Source organism: Pleurodeles waltl, chromosome 1_1 (assembly GCF_031143425.1).
Source record: "Pleurodeles waltl isolate 20211129_DDA chromosome 1_1, aPleWal1.hap1.20221129, whole genome shotgun sequence".
Lineage (NCBI taxonomy): Eukaryota > Metazoa > Chordata > Amphibia > Caudata > Salamandridae > Pleurodeles > Pleurodeles waltl.
Window position 1 is genome coordinate 977,181,615 of NC_090436.1, and position 21,355 is coordinate 977,202,969.

Below are 21,355 nucleotides of genomic sequence, written 5' to 3' on the forward strand. Positions count from 1 at the left end.
TTTGGCTGAGAGGACTTGCTCTGAATTCTTTTTCTTTTTAAAAAAATGTATTGTCATTGAAAAGGAATGTTTGTCATAAGTATCAGAGGTGACACAATTGATTTAAGTATAAGTTAATTTATGAAAATTATGTGAAATTTTGTCGTGATTTATCATGTGTATATTTATAGCTGTTTTTTGTAAAGAATTGAAAATATTCAGCTAACATCATGTTATGGATGATTCCCCTTCTGTACCTATGGTAACTGCTCAGCATAGGTGTAGGTCAGTATTTGTATTTGAGTGCACTTTCGAGTAAAGAAGCTCAGCATGCCTGGCTTTAAAAGCCCAGGCTGAAGTGGTGAACAGCTGGGCTCTGTCCACTTCCATGAAGTTCGGTACTTGACTCTTTTAAGAAAGGCAATCAGAGGCGGTGAGTTTTTTTTCTAACATATTTAGGTTTTGTGAGTAAGACTTTAGAATGCCAACTAAAATAGAATGAACAACACATCGCAGTTTCGATGTGTCTGCAACATTCAACATCTTACGCTTTTTAATGTTAACTGATTTTGAGAATACTGTGCACAATATCGTTGTTTGCTACGGTATATAGTTTCAGGAATGTACAACTAAAATACATACACAGATAAGAGCATGCGTGCTTGCACACACACAGAGCTATGTGTGTCCACACATGCGTGCATGCAAAGCTGTGCACACACACACACTTATTTTATATATGGATAGTGATGGTGTTCCATGTATCTAATAATATACAAGAGTAAAATAACATTTCTGGGCAGCTTAGCTATTCAGAGTACACAATACTTCTCCCAGCACATTAAACTGAATTGTTAAAATATGGGCCCATATTTATGGAAGGATTGCATTGCCTTAGCACCATTTATTTTGGTGCTAAAGCGGTGCAAACCTAACTATGTATTTACACTTTGATGCTAGACAGGTCTAGCGTCAACGTTTTGGAATTAGCCCCATTTCTAGGAAGCGCAAACCCACCTTGGGTCAATGAGATGCAAGGTAGGCATTCCCTTTCTAAAAATGATGCTAGCCCCCCAGCGTCATATTTAACTCTAAGCGCAGAAACGACACTTGGGTGAGAGGCGGACCTAAATAATGACGCTAAGCCCTCTTAGAGCCATTATTTAATGCCTGGTCAGACCAGGCATACAGAGCAGGTAGGCCCATTTCCATGGGGAAACACCATGGAATGGGCACAAAGATGCACACCCCAATCCCAGCACCACCACCACCCACACCACAGGGACACTACTGGAGGTGGAGCCCATCCCAGGAAAGTTGCAGGTAAATGTGTGTGTATATGTGTATGTGCCATTGGGGGTCCCTTACATGGGCCCCCCTGCCTGGCACTGGGTACGTAGGACTTGCCCAGGGGAAACTGGTCTTGTGAGGTGGGCATTGGGGTGGTGGCAATGACTACTGTCTATACATAGACAGGAGTCATTTTTCGGCTGATTGTGCATCAAAAAGTGACCCAGGCTGACTAGCGGCATTTCCCCTAATGCCATCTCCCACCAGCTAGCGTCTTTTTTTGTGACGCTAACCATTCCTTAGCCCCATCATGCATCATTTCATAAATATGGTGCACAGATGGCTGAAAGGAATGGCGTTAAAAAAAGTGACACACAGCCGCATAGCACAGTTTGCGCCATTTTTCTTAAATATGGGCCATAAACTTCTAGTTGCATGCATATAATTTACTTTATGATTTCCAAGTGCTGGTGTCTCACTAGAATTATTTTTTAGTGTCTGTGTACTGTGCTTTGGTAGAGAAACACACAGTTCTGCGTATATCTTCTGTGTTTCTTCTCCAAGACAATATTACTAATCACCTGATGATATTTTGCAAATTGATCAGATTAGATCACCAGGAGTGGATTGAGCCAGCCACCTTAAACTGCAAAAATAGCTCTTGCCCCAGAAAGTTATTAAAAGGAAGAGAACATGTGACGTTTTTGTTAAAACATTGCATAATAGCTGCCCACCGAACATTAGTGATGCAAGACGGACATTAGTCTACTCCTAAACTTCACCAAGAACATAATATGCCTTATTCTTAGGGGTAGAGTTGTTTGGGTTAGCCACTGAGTTTAAGGTCGCTGTTATATTCCATATCGAAATCAGCTTTAATTTTTAACCCGAAAATATCTAGCAGGAGCATGCAATGTGCATTTTTTGTTAAAATCTACAAACTGTGTAGTTACGAATAAGTTTCAATATACAATAATGCCCACTGCATGCACCACAATGTGTCTGGGAAAAATATCGTTATATATAAGACAGCATTTAAATGATGCTATTGAGAGTAAACTGAATACATCATTTATTGTACTGCATGCATTACATGATGGAAACTATCCATGAAGTTTCATGCAGCATTATGGAAAATTCAACTATGAAAGAATGATAAGTCCCATCCACAGAAAGACCCATGTACAAGAAATCATACCCACAGCGAGTGTCGCAGCTACCTTGTTTTGGAGGTCCACACTGCTTCGCAATGTATTTTTTTTCTTGTCCTATCATCACACCAACTACCAGCCTTTTTGAAAGTCTGAAGTCAAAATCATTAATTTCTTTCTGCATTTCTCCTCTATTCATTATGGGGAAAAAAGGTGCTTGGGGCATCAATGGGGGCGTCCTCATCAAATAAAACAAATAAACACTCAAACAGTAGTAACATTCTACGAGAAATCGATGACTTGATCAAGGAAGCTAAATCAATTTTAAAACCCGAACCTTCTTTTTCTTCTTCAATCATAACATCTGGCCTCAAGGGGAAAGGGGATACCTTAGCTAACATTTGCACCAAACAGTCTGGTACGTCTGTTAAATATAATGGTCTTCAGTCATGCACGCTGCCACCCCCAAAAACGGCTGTGTGGTGACGGAACCCCTCCAAACCGAGGCAGTTCCTGCATCCATCTATGAGCCGATTCCTTATAAAAGCAACAGTGCCCTGTTATAATTGCTACTCCATTTTGGAAGAAGAACAGGAGCCTGCTGCCCCATGCGAGTCTATGCACCAATAATAATATTAGGCAACAAGCCTTTACGAATTTGTACTTGTCCTGGTTTGCAAGCAACCTCAAGGCAGAACCCAAGGAGCTAAGGTGGACCAATATTTCACAATCATTCCCTTACTCCAGCATTTAACAGTGGTTCAGCTTCAACTCGAGCCTTCAGTGAACCAGAAGATTCTAATTTCTTTCGTCAATCAACACCTGCCATCTTCTAATGTCCATAGCAGCTTAAGGCTCCAAAGCTCAATTACAACATCAGCTAGTCACTAGAGGGCAAGAGACTGTTCCAAGTATAGAACAGTATACAATAGAATTCTCTCCTCCCTTTCTTCATCCAGAAGACCTTCCCAGTGAGCCATGGAAGTGTATACATCGAACAACAACTGTTCAATAGAATGATTTGGCCTGCAGACGTTAAAGAGCCATCCTCCCAGCAATGAAACAGTCCTTGAGTTTCACTTAATAGAGCTCCTCCAACGACTCTGTGGGAATGTAGAAAGTGGGAGGACTGTATCTATGTGTAATGTACCCAGACTGCAGCAAGGTGCAAGAGGAGATAATAAATCCCTGATCAGCAAAGAGACTCACTGGCTTTGTAATGTCATGTCTGCAAATGTCCATCAATTACGCCAAGCTATAGAAGGAGCTAGGCAATGTTAAATGTCTGGAGAGGAACTAGTCTACATTGAAATTTCGCTGCCAACTCAGGATCTGGCAGACAATGGAGGTTCGATTCCCTTGTACAACGCCAATGGATGTCAGTTTAAAGTACAATACCCCCTCGACTACAGTCAGTGTCCATTCTATTATCCAAGAAACCCTCTATACTCCACTAAATATTTTTTCCCCGGAGGTGACAAGAGAGGATTGATTTTTTTCACCCAATTACAATCAATCAATCTCTCCTTCTTGCCCCAGTGATGAATTATTCATCCCATCCTGGAACACCGCCTTCCTGAAATCTAAAATTTAAAACCCATCATGGGGGTCGGTCACAGACTTTTTGACATGTGTTTACTCCAAGAATCTTGGGGTATGGAGCCTGTTTACAGATTGAGTTATATGAACTTTTGCTGTGAAGCAGCTTCACTAGGGAGAGGCCGCCCTTCTGGTGGTATTGTCATATGGGTACAGAGTACACCAAGCTGTAGAATCAGGAGACTTCTTTAAATTACTCTCAGATTCTTGGTATTTCACTCTGAAACGTCTTTATATCTTCAATGTTTACAGTAGAATAAATGGGCAGAATAATGTATATAGTACTCTTACTACTCTTGAACACTTCATTCATCACAGGGTGACAGGTGCTGGCGATTTCAATGTAATTGTTGAGCCATTTGACAATTCTAAATAATAATAAATGAAGGAGGAAAATGCAATCTGGGCTGTCCTTGATCTAGATCTTCCACCTGTTTAAATATGGACTGTGGTATCTAACCAACTATTGGTTCTAACCATGAATTTGGGTTTAAGAGCCTGCAATAGCACATCTTTGTCATACCATGCAGGCACTCATACTTTTAAGAGGCTCAATCAATCAAGTTGAATTGTTAAATATGGTTTGCACTCCCATTGTGGCCGCACATGGTGCATATGATAGTTCTAGAACGGAGTGATAAAGACCATAATGTGTTAAAACTAGAAGTAAAAGGGCATGCGGCTTCAGATCCTATGAGTGTTAAATCTAGGCTCCTGTCTGATCTAAAACTTACAAATAATAAAAAGGCTCTAAAATGGGTATAGCCCAACCCAACTGTGGTGTATTACTTTATTGGTGCCGCGCGAAGACGGTTTCCACGGTGATGCCGTGAGATAATCTTTGGCGGAGCCCCGTGCGGAGAGCGGCTCGCGGAAGGGTGACGGTTGGTCGAGAGGAAAATGACAGAGATGCGTTATTGATGGCTGGGGCATTTATGTAATAAACTCACTTTTAGAGATCGGTAAGACTTGTGGTAATTCAACGCCCGATCTCACACTAGCGACGAGGATGGCGAAGGTGGGATAATTATTGCCCCAACATCAAAGGGAACTTCTATTACGGCAAACCGAGGGTCCATTGGAGAAGCAATTAACAAGGAAAAGAAGGGAGTACACTGGAGTCGTGTTGAGGAGGTGTAAGACTCTGGATTTATTTGAGTTCCTGGAGGCGGAGTTTCATTTAAAGGCATGGAAGTAGAACAATTTTAAAGGGGAGGTTTTTCCTCTCTACTCAGGAGAAAAGGCAATGATTTCAAGATTTCCTGGAGGTGTGGCTTTAACTTAAAGGGATAGTTGTGGAACAGCGTTAAAGGGGAAGTGTTGCACACTGTTGTACTGCATTTTCAAGGAAGGATTTCATTCTAAATGATGGTTTTTAAAAGTTGAAAGATCTGCAGTATCAGTACACGGTGATAGGCACACCGTTTACATCTAAGCGCACTTGCCTGTCAGGTACATTGCACGGTGACAGGCACACCTATTGGAAGTGAAATTTTGAAGAGTTCAAACATGTATTTTTAAAAATTATGTAAATTTGCCTGTCGTGTATATTTGTACGGTGACAGGCACACCTTTGGGAAAGGGTTTAATTTTATGAGTTCAAACGCGCAAATCAAATTTGAAAAAGTGTTTTGATGAATATTATATAAGAATTTGAGGATTTAAGATTCTGTATAATATAGAACAGGTAGTGTTTGTGTTAGTTATTTAAAATTTTTATCACTTCAAAATGCAGAACGTAACACCACCTCCTTTTTTCTTAAGCAGTCCAGGTGATCCTACATATTCTTGGTCTAAATGGAAGAAAATGTTTGTTCACTACGCTAGAGTGTGTGGGCCGACACTCAGCGCAGAGAGGAAACACGCACTTTTAATGCACTGTTTAGGGGGTGAAGGTCAAGAGGTACTTGAAAACCTACCAGATTTAAGTCTTGAAGAATCTAGAAATTTAAATGAATACGAATTGTGCATTAAAAAGTTGGACAAACATTATATACCAAGAATCAGTACGATAATGGAGAGGTACTATTTTGGGAGGAGGGAACAAGGGAAAGATGAATCGGTGGAAGAATACATTACTAGTTTGAGAAAACTGGCAGCCTCTTGTAAATTTGGATCTTTAGTGGATGAAAGAATTAGAGATCAGTTTGTGCTTAGGTGCAGTAGTGACAAAATAAGGGAAGAATTGTGGTTAAAGGATGAACCACCTTTAGAAGAAGTAATTTTGGTAGCTAAAGGAGTGGAGCATATGCTTAAATGCGTTAAAGAACTAGGTAGTAACAAAGTTATAATTGGTGATTCTACAAAAGTTGATGAAGTGATTTGTGAAGTAAAAAGTACAGAACTTACTACTTAAAAAAAAAAAAATGATGAGTTCAAGTTTAAAGGAGAATGTTTTCGATGTGGGAAAACTGGTCACAAAGCTAATGCTAGCAATTGTCCAGCTCTAAATGTGGTGTGCAATGGCTGTGGGAGAAAAGGTCACTACCAGAGATGTTGTCGTAACAAGAATAAAAAATATGGCAACAGCAGCACCATGAAAGAGATTAAAGAAGTGTCTCAGGAGGTTGTTTTTCAAGTTAAAGCATGGGAGAAATGTAAGGAACATCCAAGTGAAGTGATGAAACTAGAGGGAGTTGATCTGTTGATGAGGTTTGATTCATGTTCACAGTTAACAATAATTTCAAAGAAAAACTTTGACCTAATAGCAAAGAAAGTTAGAGTTTTGAATAAAATGGATGTATGTCCAGGTGGATATGGTGGACAACCAATAAAAATGTTAGGATACTTTGAGGGTCATCTTGAACTAAAAGGGAGACATTTAATAGGAAAAGTCTATGTGTCCCATCAAGGGGACAATCTTTTAAGCTGGACACATCAAAGGTTGTTGGGGGTAGTATTAAATCCCAATGCACAACCACAAGTGCAGGTACAGTGTGTTAAGGATGTGGAAGAAGGGGTAATCTCTGAATTTCCTGGAGTGTTTGTGGAGACGTTAGGTTGTCTAAAAGGATACAGACATAGAATTAGATTGAAGAAGGGTGCCACTCCGGTAGTAGCCAAAGTGAGGAAAATACCTTTGGCGCTACAAGACCCAGTGAGGTCAGAGCTCAAAAGATTGCAGGATTTGGGCATAATAGAGGAAGTGGAAGCAACAGAATGGTTGGCACCCATAGTGGTAGCAAGGAAGGGAGATGGAGACATCAGATTATGTGTGGATCTCAGGGCTCTAAACAGAGAAGTTGTAGTGGACAGATTTCCTCTTCCAAATATTGAAGAAATTGTGTCCACGATTGGAGGAGCAAAATATTTTTCCACTTTAGACTTAACGTCAGCGTACCATCAGGTTGAGCTGGAAGAGAGTTCACAGGAGTTAACGGCATTCATCACTCCTTTTGGTGTTTTTAAATTTAAGAGGATGCCTTTTGGATTAGTATCGGCAGCCTCTGTTTTCCAACGCATTATACACAAGATTTTGGGGAATGTAGAGGGTGTGAAATGTTACCAGGAAGATGTTTTAATTTTTGCTGATACAGTGGGAGAACATTGGGAGCCTGTGAGAGTAGTATTGAGGAGGTTAAGTCAAGCTGGCTTCACTCTTAAAAGGAGAAAATGTAGGTTTGGTCTAAAGGAAGTAGAGTATTTAGGACATTTAATCACAGGGGAAGGTGTGAAACCCAAACCTGAGTTAGTCTCGACAATAAGAAAATTATTAGCTCCTCAAACCAAGGATGAAGTGAGTTCATTTTTGGGGATGGTAGAGTATTATGGGAGGTACATCAAGAACTTGTCTGAGAAGACTACGAACATGAGACTTCTTTTAAAGAAAGGGAAGGAATTTATTTGGGACAATGAGTGTGAGAAGGAATTTATTAAGGTCAAGGAAGAATTAGATAATGCTCCTTGTCTTCAGGCTTTTAAACCAGACAAGTCCACTTTTATTGTCACTGATGCCAGTGCAAAGGGTTTGGGTGCAATTTTAATGCAAGATGACAAAGGGAAGAAGTGTTTAATTGCTTGTGCATCTAAAGCTTTGAGTGGAGCTGAAAAACATTACTCTGTAATTGAAAGGGAGTCATTGGCCATTCACTGGGCACTAAAGAAATTCAAACATTTTGTTTGGGGGACAGAATTTGTGGTGTTATCTGATCATAAGCCTTTAGTTGAGGTATTTTGCAACAAAGGTTTGAATTCTATTTCTGCGAGAATCCGGAGATGGATAATTTCTCTACAAGAATTCAGATTTAAAGTGGAATATCTGCCAGGGACGTTGAATTTTAGTGCAGATTGTCTATCCAGATTGGTTGTGGAAGATGATAAGGAGAATGGGAAAAGATTACAGGGACAGGAGGATAAAGACTATGAATTATTCTCTGATGTATGTGAAATTACATGCGGGGTGATATCTAAGCAAGAGTGGAAAGAAGCGGTGAAGGATGATGTAGAATTGCGGGAGGTGTGTGGGGCACTGGAGAATGGAAGATTTAGATCACTAAATAGAGTGTGGTTTTTGATAAAAAATGAATTAGCAGTGGATAATGGCATGTTGCTGAGAGGCACAAGATTGGTTCCACCTGAAGTATTAAGGACCAAAATAATGAACCAAGCTCATGAGGGTCATATGGGAATTGTTAAGACAAAAGAAAGTTTGAGAGAGTGTTTCTGGTGGCCAGGAATGGATTTGGAGGTGGAACGTGTGGTTAGAGAGTGTATACAATGTTCGCAAAGTGACAAAGTATTGAGGACTCGCAATGCACCTATGTGTTGTAGGCAATTGCCTTCTAAACCCTGGGATGAGGTTGCTATAGACATTGTTGGTCCATTAGCGGGTGAACATTCTACCCCATATTTGATTGTATTAATTGATTTATATTCCAGATGGGTGGAGGCCAAAAGTGTATGTGATGTCTCCTCTTCCAGTGTAATGTGTTTCTTAGAGGACATTTTTAGGAAAGAAGGTTTTCCTAAATCTTTGCTATCTGACAATGGTCCACAATTTTGTTCTAATAGCTTCGAGGAATTTATGAGAGAGTGTGGTATCAAACACAAAAAATCAGCAATATATCATCCCGAGACAAATGGCGCGGTGGAGAGATTTAATAAATTTATTAAAGAAAGTATCCAACTGGCAAAGGTGAACTCATTGAATTGGAGGACAGAGCTTTTGAAGAGGATCACAAGTTATCGATTTTCGCCGCATGCCACCACTGGAAAGTCTCCTTTTGTGTTGTTCAAGAAGAGATTACCAAATACCAAGTTGTGTCCTGGTTGGATGGAGTGGAGGAAAAATTATTTCAATTTAGATAATTCTGATTGGCGGGACAGAGAACTAAGACTTTTGGAGAAGAGGAAACAAGAATTTGATGCAAGGAAAAAAGTTTCAGAAATGAAGCTAGCTGTAGGTGATGTGGTAAAGATTAAGGCACCCACAGGATGTGTAAAAAACTCAAGTTTCACAAGACCTTTTGTAGTGATCAAACTTTTAAAAAATGCTATAAAAACTTCTGATGGCAGAATTTGGAACATGAACCGAGTTGTTCGCATTAATAATGTGGTGCGACCAGAGTCAAGTATTGGAGGTAAAAGCAGTAGTGATTCTGAGTCAAGAACACAAAGTGACAGCTTGTGTGGTGATACTAGATGTGAAGGGATAAGAAGAAGTTGTAGGAGGAAAACTTCTCCTGAACACCTGAAGGACTTTGTTCTAAATTGAATGAATTCTTTAACACCTGAGAGACTATTTATAAATGGAATGTATTATCCTATGATTTCTTAGAGCAATATTTCATACATGAGATAAAAGTTGGGGGGTCTCTGTTTGGGATGCAATCATCTTCTGGGAAACATTTACTGTAGTTGTTGGTCTATGTTCATGATCTTTCATAGTTATAATACTCTTCTATGTTGAAAAGTTTGTTCATTATAAGAGAGGGAGATGTGTGGTGTATTACTTTATTGGTGCCGCGCGAAGACGGTTTCCACGGTGATGCCGAGAGATAATCTTTGCGCGAGCCCCGTGCGGATGTCGGCTCGCGGAAGGGTGACGGTTGGTCGAGAGGAAAATGACAGAGATGCATTATTGATGGCTGGGGCATTTATGTAATAAACTCACTTTTAGAGATCGGTAAGACTTGTGGTAATTCAACGCCCGATCTCACACCAACTTAATGGTGCAATTTTACAACATTATAGCCAACACATTGGAAATTATGAGCAATACTGGATTCCTTGGAGCAGAACCAAATTCTATGCTTAAACACCAATGATGATTTGTTTAATAGATTGCATGAATTGTTCACAAGGGAATGCAGAAGCTAAAACAAAAACCAATCACAACAACCTTGGTTTAACAGCCAGTGCAGGAATGCCAAGGTGGATTTAATAAGGTCCATCAAAGCCAAAAACTGTGAAGAAATTCCCTTTGCCAGGAGAAAGTATAAAGAAGAGCTGGCCAAAGTTAAATTAAATTGGGAAAAGTAGGTTTGAAGTGAGTTAGTGAAAGCAGTCAGAGCAGAGGACAATAAGACGACAGGGGTATTGTTGCCCATGGAAGTCAGCATGCTGTCTCGCATGTCAACTACCTCCTGCAACTCTAGGTGTGAGTTAAGCACTTTGAGAGGCTGTACTCAGATAAGGGAAAGCCCCGAGGTGATTGTTTGGCACATTGAAGGCCATGATTCCGGGAAAGGTCCGAGGTCCTGATTGCATTTTGGGGCCTTTTGTGCTGATGAACCACAAATATGGGACCCATACCTCAATTTGCTTTCTCAATACATCCTGGGAAGTGGGCCTATACCAAAATCTTGGCTGAGTGCTCCGATCGTCCCTATACATAAGAAGGACAGTCGGGATGATCCTAGAAACTATAAGTCCATCAGTTTGATTGATGGATTGTGGAAGCAATTTTATCACCAGCTTTAGGGAAATTGTTTGAGTGGGCCTCAGAAAATCATATTTTGTCAGACCTCCAAATAGACTTTCACCAAACGACTAGCACAAAAGACCCAAAATTGTGTTTTTGTACAATCTATTGGAAAACTGCTTTTCTGGAGAAGGGACAATTGTATGTGGGCTTATTTGACCTAAAATCAACTTTTGATTCAATTCCCTACGACAAATTATAGAATGTTTTAGTTCATATTGGGGGTCCCAGCCAACATTCCATTGCTTCTAATAAAACTCCATGAAACTAAATATTCTTGGGTCAGATTTGGAAACAGGGGTGAGCTATCTGACTCTTCTAGGATTGAGTAGGGAGTTTGTCAGGGCTGTGTACTGGCCTAGACTTTCTTTACATTATACTTTAATGACAGTCCAGTCTTTAGACTTCCCTGGTAATGACACCCCCAAATTGGGTTCTCCCCTAAAATTCCCATGCTCTTGTTTGCAAATGGTATACTCCTTAGCTCTAAAACCCCTGTAGGGCCACAAGCTATAGTTGACCATTTTTACCTTTCTGTAATGAAAGGGTGCTTGTACTTAAACATCAGCAATACTAAGGGGCATGTTTATAGTCCCCTAGTGCCATCTTGCGCATGTTAGCGTCATTATTTTTTACGTTAATGTGGCCCAACAAGGCCGAAATCCCTCGCCATATTTACAGTGTGGCGCAATGCATGCATTGTGTCACTCTGTAACCCTTTGCGCTACATTATGCTTGCACCAGGCATAATGTATGCAAAGGGAGACCATTAGGGGGGATGAAAAAATGGCGCAAGAAAATCTATGAGATTTCCTTGTGACATTTTTTGCCGCACTTTTAATGCCTGCTCAGAGCAGGTATTAAAAGAGGGCTTCCATTATTTTGAATGGCCCCCTATGCAGTCTGCAGGAGTAGCGGCAACATTTTGGCACTACTCCTGCAGAGTACATCAATAGCGTCACATTGAATGACACTATTACCCCCTATTCTGAGCCATGGTGCTCCATATTTTAAATATGGTGCACACATGGTGGCAGTAGAGGGGCGCTAAGCGGTGCCGGGAAAGTGGCTCTGCACTCGGTGAAGCCCTACTTTCCATTAATCTGCCACTATGTTAATGGCACTTAACCCCCACAAAGCCATAGGAACCCGCATTACTATACAGAAGAACCTCTCGGACAAGTACAAGATTTAGGGGGTCATTCCGACCCCGGCGGGCGGCGGGCGCCGCCCGCCGGGTGGAGACTGCCAGAAGACCGCACCGCGGTCAAATGACCGCGGCGGTCATTCTGACTTTCCCGCTGGGCGGGCGGGCGACCGCCAAAAGGCCACCCGCCCGCCCAGCGGGAAAGCCCCCGCAACGATGGAGCCGGTGGAGTTGCTGGTGTGCGACGGGTGCAGTGGCACCCGTCGCGGTTTTCAGTGTCTGCTAGGCAGACACTGAAAATCATTATGGGGCCCTGTTAGGGGGCCCCTGCACTGCCCATGCCTCTGGCATGGGCAGTGCAGGGGCCCTGTGGGGCCCCACGACACCCGTTCCCGCCATCCTGTTCCTGCCGGTTTTTACCGCCAGGACCAGGATGGCGGGAAGGGGGTCGGAATCCCCATGGCGGTGCTGCGAGCAGCGCCGCCATGGAGGATTCTTTGGGGCAGGGGTAAACCGGCAGGAAACCGCCGGCTGCCCTTTTCTGACCTCGGCTTTACCGCTGCGGTCAGAATTGCCCATGAAGCACCGCCAGCCTGTTGGCGGTGCTTCCGCAGCACTCTGCCCTACCGCCTTAGTCTACTTAGGAGTTAGATTGTCTAATATATTTAACTGGTTATTGCAAATTAATAAGAGCATCTTAAAGCAACTGCAGGAATCAGGGGCTTTTATCAAGCTAGCAAAAAAAACTAAATCTAGAATTTTTTTCACAGCTGTAGAAAGCTACAAAGTTAAAGTTAAAGGATTGGCCCTACCTTGCTCAGAGATGGGGCTATTTGAAAGATGATGTTTTTGCTGCAGTCGAAAATAGGTTTATTAGGATCCAACTAAATCGTCTTCAGAGCGACCCTCTCCTTCCCCAGTTTCTGAAAGTAGGTGTGTATCGGATTATTTGCACCCTGCAGTTGAGATCCTTATTGTACCAACACAAGCTATGGTCTGCTGTTGAATTAGAGGCATATAGGCTAACGTTAAGGGAACTATTACTTTCACAGGGTCGTTTAAAAATTCCCTGGTTAACTTATATCAAAAGCATGTTATTTAAACTAGACCTTCACGTTCTCTGGGAATCTCCAGCTGAAGCCAGCTAAGTTTTAAAATCATTAATGAAAGAAAATCTAAGGATGCACCTACGGGAAGAGGAAGTATAGAGATGCAAGCTGGGCAGTCGGATTGATAGATTCTTAGACCACAACGCCATTCCTTCACATAAATCATTTCTTGACAAAATTCCAGACCTTTTAGCCAAGCAGTCATATATAAAATTTAAATATGGGATTTTACCCATACATAGCTTGTATTTTAACTGGGGACCACTACCTACTATGAAAAAAATGAAAATAAAACGTTTCATTTTTCTTTTTGAAATGCATTCTCATTTTCCTTTAAGGAAAACGGGCTGAATTACCAAAAAATTGCTTTATTGACAAGCAATCATAGATATGGTGGTCTGTTGACCGCAGCAGGCCACCATATCTGTGATTTTTGCTATTCCCAGTGGGTCACAAACCGAGGACTACCTTATTAATATTAATGACATAGGTTTATTTGCAACCCACTGGGATTCGAAAAAGTGTGAAACACACTTCTGTACAGAAGTGTTTGCGATTACCAAATAGCAAATCACAAAAATTCGCTAGTTGGCAATTGCAAACACTTATTTTTGTACATTCTGCCCTTTTTTTCCACGTGATTTACTTTAGTCAAAATTAAGGGCCTGATTTATGAAAAATTTGTACTGCATTTATGTAATTTATTTTACCTAAATGGGGTGCTAACTTTTCATAAATCAGGCCCTAAGTGTCTCATATATGCTGATTTAATTCACAAGAACCTTCAATGTATTTAATTCAGTTGTGACAAACTTGTTATTCTTTTAATGTTTCATATATACTGTATGGATCTTGTATCCAAAATAAACAGATTTGATGATGGTTGTGGTAAAGAGTGAAACAGAAGATGTTCAGGATCTTTTACCCCCCCCCCCCAACCAGGAGCTTGACTGACACCCCCTCTGGCTTGGGGGGCATTACTTTATTATTGTTTTGGACATTGGACTTTGTTTATGAACTTTGACTTTTGTTTTACAAATTTAAAATTACATTTGTGGACTGATTTGTCTTTTTACTCTAGACTTCTCCCTTGACATGTTTTTGTTATTTGCCCACCCTCCTCCAAGTTTGCATTTTCCCTCTGAAACAAGACTCCGTTTTCTTTAGTTCTGTCCATTTATAAGGACAGTACATATTTTTACCAATTTTCTTAACATAAAATCTGAAATAATTATTTATATATAAAAACTTTTGAGCATTAATCTTTCTTGCTTTTTTAAAAATGTAGACTAACGCATTGTACATTATGCAAAAATGGTTAGTTACCGTAATGATGCTTCTTTTCATAATGCCATTTTTTATGGAATACATTTTGAAGATCAACAAAGAAAATACCGTAAATATAACTTTCTTACGTATCAACTTCAACTTCCATCCTTGAACACAAATGAAAGGCAGACAGCTGTTTTTAAATTAAAAAAATGTATCTAGCAATGTATCACACACTGAGGCGGTCATTCCAACCGCCGCCCGTCTGGCGGGAACCGCCGAATGACCGCACCGCGGTCAAAAGACCGCGGCGGCCATTCTGGCTTTCCCGCTGGGCCGGCGGGCGACCGCCAAAAGGCCGCCCGCCGGCCCAGCGGGAAATACCCAGCAACGATGAAGCCGGCTCCGAATGGAGCCGGCGGAGTTGCTGGGGTGCGACGGGTGCAGTGGCACCCCTCGCGATTTTCAGTGTCTGCAAAGCAGACACTGAAAATCATTATGGGGCCCTATTAGGGGGCCCCTGCACTGCCCATGCCAGTGGCATGGGCAGTGCAGGGGCCCCCAGGGGCCCCACGACACCCGTTCCCGCCATCCTGTTCCTGGCAGTAAAAACCGCCAGGAACGGGATGGCGGGAAGGGGGTCGGAATCCCCATGGCGGCGCTGCAAGCAGCGCCGCCATGGAGGATTCCCTGGGCCAGGGGAAAACTGGCGGGAAACCGCTGGTTCCCCTTTTCTGACCGCGGCTTTATCACCGCGGTCAGAATGGCCCAGGAAGCACCGCCAGCCTGTTGGCGGTGCTTCCGCGGTCCCCGGCCCTGGCGGTCATGGACCGCCAGGGTCGGAATGACCCCCTGAGTGTGTTACAGATTGAGAAGTGAAATTTCACAAAACACGAGTTATTATTTAGGGTCTATCCAGCTACTATGCCGAAGCAATACTGGTGGTGAGAGTGGTTGTGGCAGAGGTATTAGGTTGGCAGGTGGTGTGTCCCTCCTAAGTTGAAGTACATCTGTACAATCTTATATACATGTTAGTCATTAAGAAGGACATTGGTATGTATTGCTTATTGCTTCTAGCATCTTTATGGCTAAGGCTCTTCCCTCAAACTTCAAAGATGTTCTTAGTCCATCTTTACCATGTCTTGGTAATATTCTGCAACATTATCCAACGCACAAGTCTGCTTCTCAGTCATATGATGGAGTCCTTTAAAATAAATTGTTATCTAATAGGAAGTAGCTACCTATGTTTGAATATACTCCTACACATTAGCCGATTACTGGAAAAGTGATTCTTCCAGATGGCACGATTAGACCATGTCAACACACACAAACATACACATGGTCAGCAAGTTGAGTATCATTGAGAGGGTGCCATCTGGTTTCTCAAAGGAACACAGAAGACCAGGAATGTATCTTCATGGGAAGAGTGTGCAAGAGTTTGTGCAGTGGTACCTACCTATTAGTTGAGGGATGTGTGGAGATGAATCTTGCATAGGCAGTACAAGCAAGTCACAAGTTAGTGACTTGTAATCCATAGAATTGATTTTGAAGGATGACTGCAATCCTGCTGTGAAGCAAAAATGTCCTCCTTATCATCCAAGTCTTCCTCCTCCTTGACCAGCCCCTGCTTCTATTCCGCCTATTCTTCTTGACCAGTGTTGGCTGCTAAGATAGTTGCTTGGGGGATGATGGGATTGTCTTCTTGAACTGCCTGCTATCCTTGTCTTTAGGTGGTTCAGCATCATCGTACCGTGTGCAATGTCCCCAGTACATGCAAAAACAAGATGTGACAATTGAAATATATCAAATACAGTTTTTTTGTCTAAAGTTCTACACAGTACTTTAATTGTCATTGTTCTTAAAATATATACCGATGTTAGTATCACTTGAACACTAAGAAACATATGAAATTAAGAGTTGATCCATACATAAAATTGTTAGATCTCGACAATATTAACTTATTAGCTCAAGCCAGAGATATTTCATTTCAGGAAGACCGCTAATATATCAGCTGCTGAACCAGTATCCTTGTAGTTGCTCCTGCCAATGTACCACCTGATGCGGCATCTGTAGAAGAATTATGTTCGATGATTACTGACAAACTATAAAAGTGACCTTGACCACAAATACTCACATATTAGAGCTAAGTACATGAAAGAAAAACAATATCAACAAATAACCACACTTGTAAATGTTTACACAAAATAAACAATATAAAAATAAGTTAATGAAATGCAGAAGTAAACGTCAGGAGGTTCTCAGAGTTATCTGACTGACGGGTGGCAGTGGGCCCAACTGCTACTGCCAGGATATACCCTGATGTCATCTGGGTTAAAATTCACAAGGTGGAAATCAAAAGCAGGGGCTGTTCTATAACAGAACCTGGCAGGACCTGGAGACATATATTGAGCAGTAAGTTATACATGAAGATGAATTTTGATGGTTTAAATGCAAAGTTTGATGCCCACAAGGGACCCCCGTCTGCAAGTTAACACTAGGCATACAAGATATCTTATAGTGTGTCTTTTTCAATCTAAGTCTAAAGGCAATTTTATCAGACAAAATATAACCTAACAGTTGCATTTTATAATGACCAGCGTGCAAATAGTGGTAAGTGACAATACACAACATCAACGTTATCAGTTACAAATAAAGAGATAGGTGAGACCCAGCCCTAAAAGGGCAGTTTTTTAGCTTACCAGCCTCTGCAAGTGCTATGTGGCAGCAGTCTGTGTTTTGGTGCAGTGCAAGGATAAGAAACAGATGTTGTAGCAGATGGCAGGTGGAATAACAATGTATAAAAGTGAAAAAAGAAAGTGCATGAGTAAATAATGGTTTAAAAATCTAAATGTCAAGGTCAAACTTTACAAGTATATGTCATTAAAACACATTAAAAAATATAGTGTTAGGATTAGGGTTTAGCAACTCAAGTAATAGAAATCCCCCAGAGAGTGATAATTGTACTGGTAGCCATAGCTCATACTTGTGTGTGTAGGTTGGTCACGTTGAGAGACTTGCTCTGTGTGTTGTCCTACTGCACTTGAAATTACTGCCGCCCCATATGAAGCAACAAATCTACTTGAAAGAGTGACTGTATGAAAAGAGTACAAGTAAAAGAAATGCTATCCACACATGTAGAAGTTCATAGGGTTAGTGCTAGAGGGTGTTTTTGAGGGGTATGTATGTGATGTGCGCCTAACAAGGTATGTATGGGGAAGGACAGTTATAGGTGACTGATTGTAGATTTGTTTTCACTGAAAGAAAAGAGGTTCACAATTACTTGGCACTACATTGGTGTTGCCTGAAAGGGGCAGCCCAAATGGTGGGTGAGGGTCCATTGTGGAGAGGATGGCCTTCTCGGGTGGGATGAGATGGAGACAGGATCCAAAAGCTTGTGCTAGAAGAGCTTGTGCCAAATAAATCCTGCTGAACGTCTCCTTCACCTGCTCCCTCTCGTCTTGCCACTTGTATTAAATATTCTTCGCGGTGCGTGTCACCTTCTGCCATATGGCTGCCTTCTACAGTCAACTGAGTGTTAAATGGAGGCTGCCACGTAGTTGTTTGTAACGTTTTAACACAAATGTGTCTACAAGGGCTGTCACCTCCTCAGTACAGTTCCACTTTCTCTTCAACGTTGTGGTCTGCTTTACAGCAGAAGAATGTGGTGGTGTATGATCTTAAAGACATAGAGGTAAAAAACAGAGCCTAGGGTGTGGGCAGAATTTACGCGGTTGGAAGGGAAAGCGTTACAGGTGTGTGTAATTTGGTTCAGATGTATGTAATCCTTCTATGTGGATGTCTTCCTCTCGCATGCAAAGATCTCTGGCCTGTTTAGGGACGTCTCCATCACAGTCATGGGGGTCTCTGGCCTGATTGCAGAGCCCCCCACTAAGTGTCTGAAGTGTAAAATATGTGAATTAAGTTAGTAGTAGTATCTTTAGAATCATAAATTATGATTAGCCAGACTCAATCCCCTAAACAGAGTGGGTGGAGACATACAAGTCGTCACCTTGGAGTAACTTCACACTTAACAATTGCGTATATCTAAAAGTAGTTATGTTACTCCTGTATGTAAGTGTAAATTTAAACAAGCTTAATTCTACACATGTATATTTGCCTTGTTGAATTGGGTCCTATATTAAAACTATTATACGTAGATTTTTGCTGCACTATGGCCCTCATTATGACTTTGGCGGGCGGCTGAAGCCGCCCGCCAAGATCGGACCACCGGGCGGCCGCCAATGAGGCCGCACCCCCGCCGTGGCCATTTGGAGATCCCCGCTGGGCCGGCGGGGATCTCAGCCGCAACACAGGAGCCGGCTCAAAATGGAGCCGGCGGTGTTGCGGCCGTGCAACGGGTGCAGTTGCACCGGTCGCGCTTTTCACTGTCTGCATAGCAGACAGTGAAAAGCTGCACGGGCCCTGTCAGGGTGCCCCTGCACTGCCATGCCAGTGGCATGGGCAGTGCAGGGGACCCCAGGCGCCCCGCGACTCCCCGTACCGCCAGCCTTTTCCTGGCGGTAAAGGCTAGCGGTAGGGGGACTCGTAATCCCCTGGGAAGCGCTGCTAGCAGCGCAGCCCTGGCGGATTACTATCGCCGGGGCCATTGTGGTGGGAAACCGCCGGCCCCGGCGGTGCGACCGCGGCGCTTCCGCCGCGGTCATAATGACCTGGGAAGCACCGCCAGCTTGTTGGCGGTGCTTCCGTCATAACAGCCCTGGCAGTCTTGGACCGCCAGGGTTGTAATGACCCCCTACGTCTCTTAAACAAATAAACATTTCATTTGTATCCACCTTTGGGGTCCTATGGGTTTGGAGAAAATTACAATGGCTCTGGACAAAAATGCTCAAACTCTTGGGTTAGATTAAGCACCATTTCTGAAATGCCTGTCCTCCTACCTGACTGCCAAACTTTGGAATGCCTTCCCTTTCTAACAAACTTTTTCTCCTTGTGAGCAGGCCTTTCGTGTAATCTTGAAGACCTATCTGTTTGATAACTAGGCAATTGGGTGGTTTTGTAGCCTGTATACTTGTTAGGGCCCCTAGCGCCGGGACACTTTTTTGGAGGCAGCCGCGCACTTTCTAAGTTTGTTGTATTGTACTGTAAGTTGAGAAAGCTCTGTGCCTAAAATTATTCAGGGCCCTCAAAACATGTATTCCAAGAATATGTTGCAACTACATCATAGGGGGGAAAAATACTATTCAAACTTGGGAGAGACCAATTGACCCTGGCTGATAGGCAGCTTGCTGAGGCTGAAAGATCATGATGTTTGGCCTATTGATGGATCGGAAGATGGTAACAGAAGACTTGGATTGAGGGGGTATCTGTTACGTTATGGTAAGAGTTTATATGCACCCAAACAGCTAAAGTGTGTCTTGGTGCTAAGACAGCAGACCATACTACCCAGGACAAAGCCATTAAAAAATAGTGCATAAAACGACAGATAAACAATCAAAATAAAGAAAAACTTGGGGCCAAATGTATCAATCCCAAAAATGCATTTTGGTATGTATCAAGTCTAATTTGCGATTCAGCAACTTGTTACTGAATTGCAAATTGGATTTGCGACTACATACCAATTCGGTATTAGGAAGGGGTGTGTCAAGGGCGCCCCTTCCTAATACCGAATCGCAGAGATATGTATGATTGTTTTGTGACCATGAATGCAGTCGCAAAACAATCGCAGTTACCACCAATTTAAAATTGGTGATAACCCATTTGCAAAGAGGAAGGGGTCCCCAGGGGATCCCTTCCCCTGTGTGAATGCATGCAAAAACATTTTTTAAGAGCAGGCAGTGGTCCCACGGACCACTGCCTACTCTGAAAAAATGAAAAGAAATCTTTTCATTTTTCTTTTTTAAACAGATCCCGTTTTCCTTTCAGAAAAACAAGCTGCATTAAAAAAAAAAAAAAATGTTTTATTTAAAAGCAATCACAGACACAGTGGTCTGCTGAGCTCAGCAGTCCACCATCCCTGTGATTGTAGCCATTCGCAATGGGTTGCAAATTGCAACCTACCTCATGAATATTAATGAGGTAGGTCCATTTGCAAGCCCTTGCGAATCGCTATATGAAACTCCTGGAGTTTCATACATTCAAGTAGCAATTGCTTAATTGTGATTCGCAAAAAAACGCAATTTGGTAGTATTTGGTAATTAATTATGCATCTGGCTCTTGGTTCCTATGTTCTATGCCCAAACCTATCGCAAGGGCCATAGCCTAACCCTCTACCATAGCTATACTTCATACTATATAAAACAATTGTATATTGTATAGCTGAGTTTTCACAGCCATCTGAAATGGAGGTACAGTGGTATTTTCCATTATGTGACCAGACGGATATTTCACTGAAAAGGTCCTACCGCCTAACTGAGCTCAGTGGAATTTAGGACCTGAAAGCAGGAAGGCATTCTGTGAATAAAGAGACCAACTCGGAGTATATAGGTTAAGTTTATTCCTCAGATAGAGTCGTCCAGAGTTTAAGTATGGCTCTATAGACAATGCAGAGAGACTTAAAGGTAATCCTTTTAGCAACAAGGAGTGCAACATATGTAAAGCAGAGGAAGATGAGGCATCTCTAGGCAAGCCAAGAGCTAGTTTGGCTGCCTTATTTTGGATATGTTGACATTTATTCACTAAGCCCTGCAGTGCAGCCAGAAACAGAGAACTGCAGTAATCCAGGCGACTAATAGTCACCTGGATCACTATCCGGTATGCTGAATGGAGGAGGAGCAGGACCATGTTCCACAGGAGAAAGCATGAAGATGTCAGATGGTTAGCCTGTCTTTCCATCGTCAGGTTTTCATCCAAATTGAAACCAAGATTTTTTTATGGACTTAGCTGGGTTAGGGGAAACAGACAAAATAGGAGGTCAGACATTAAAAGGAAA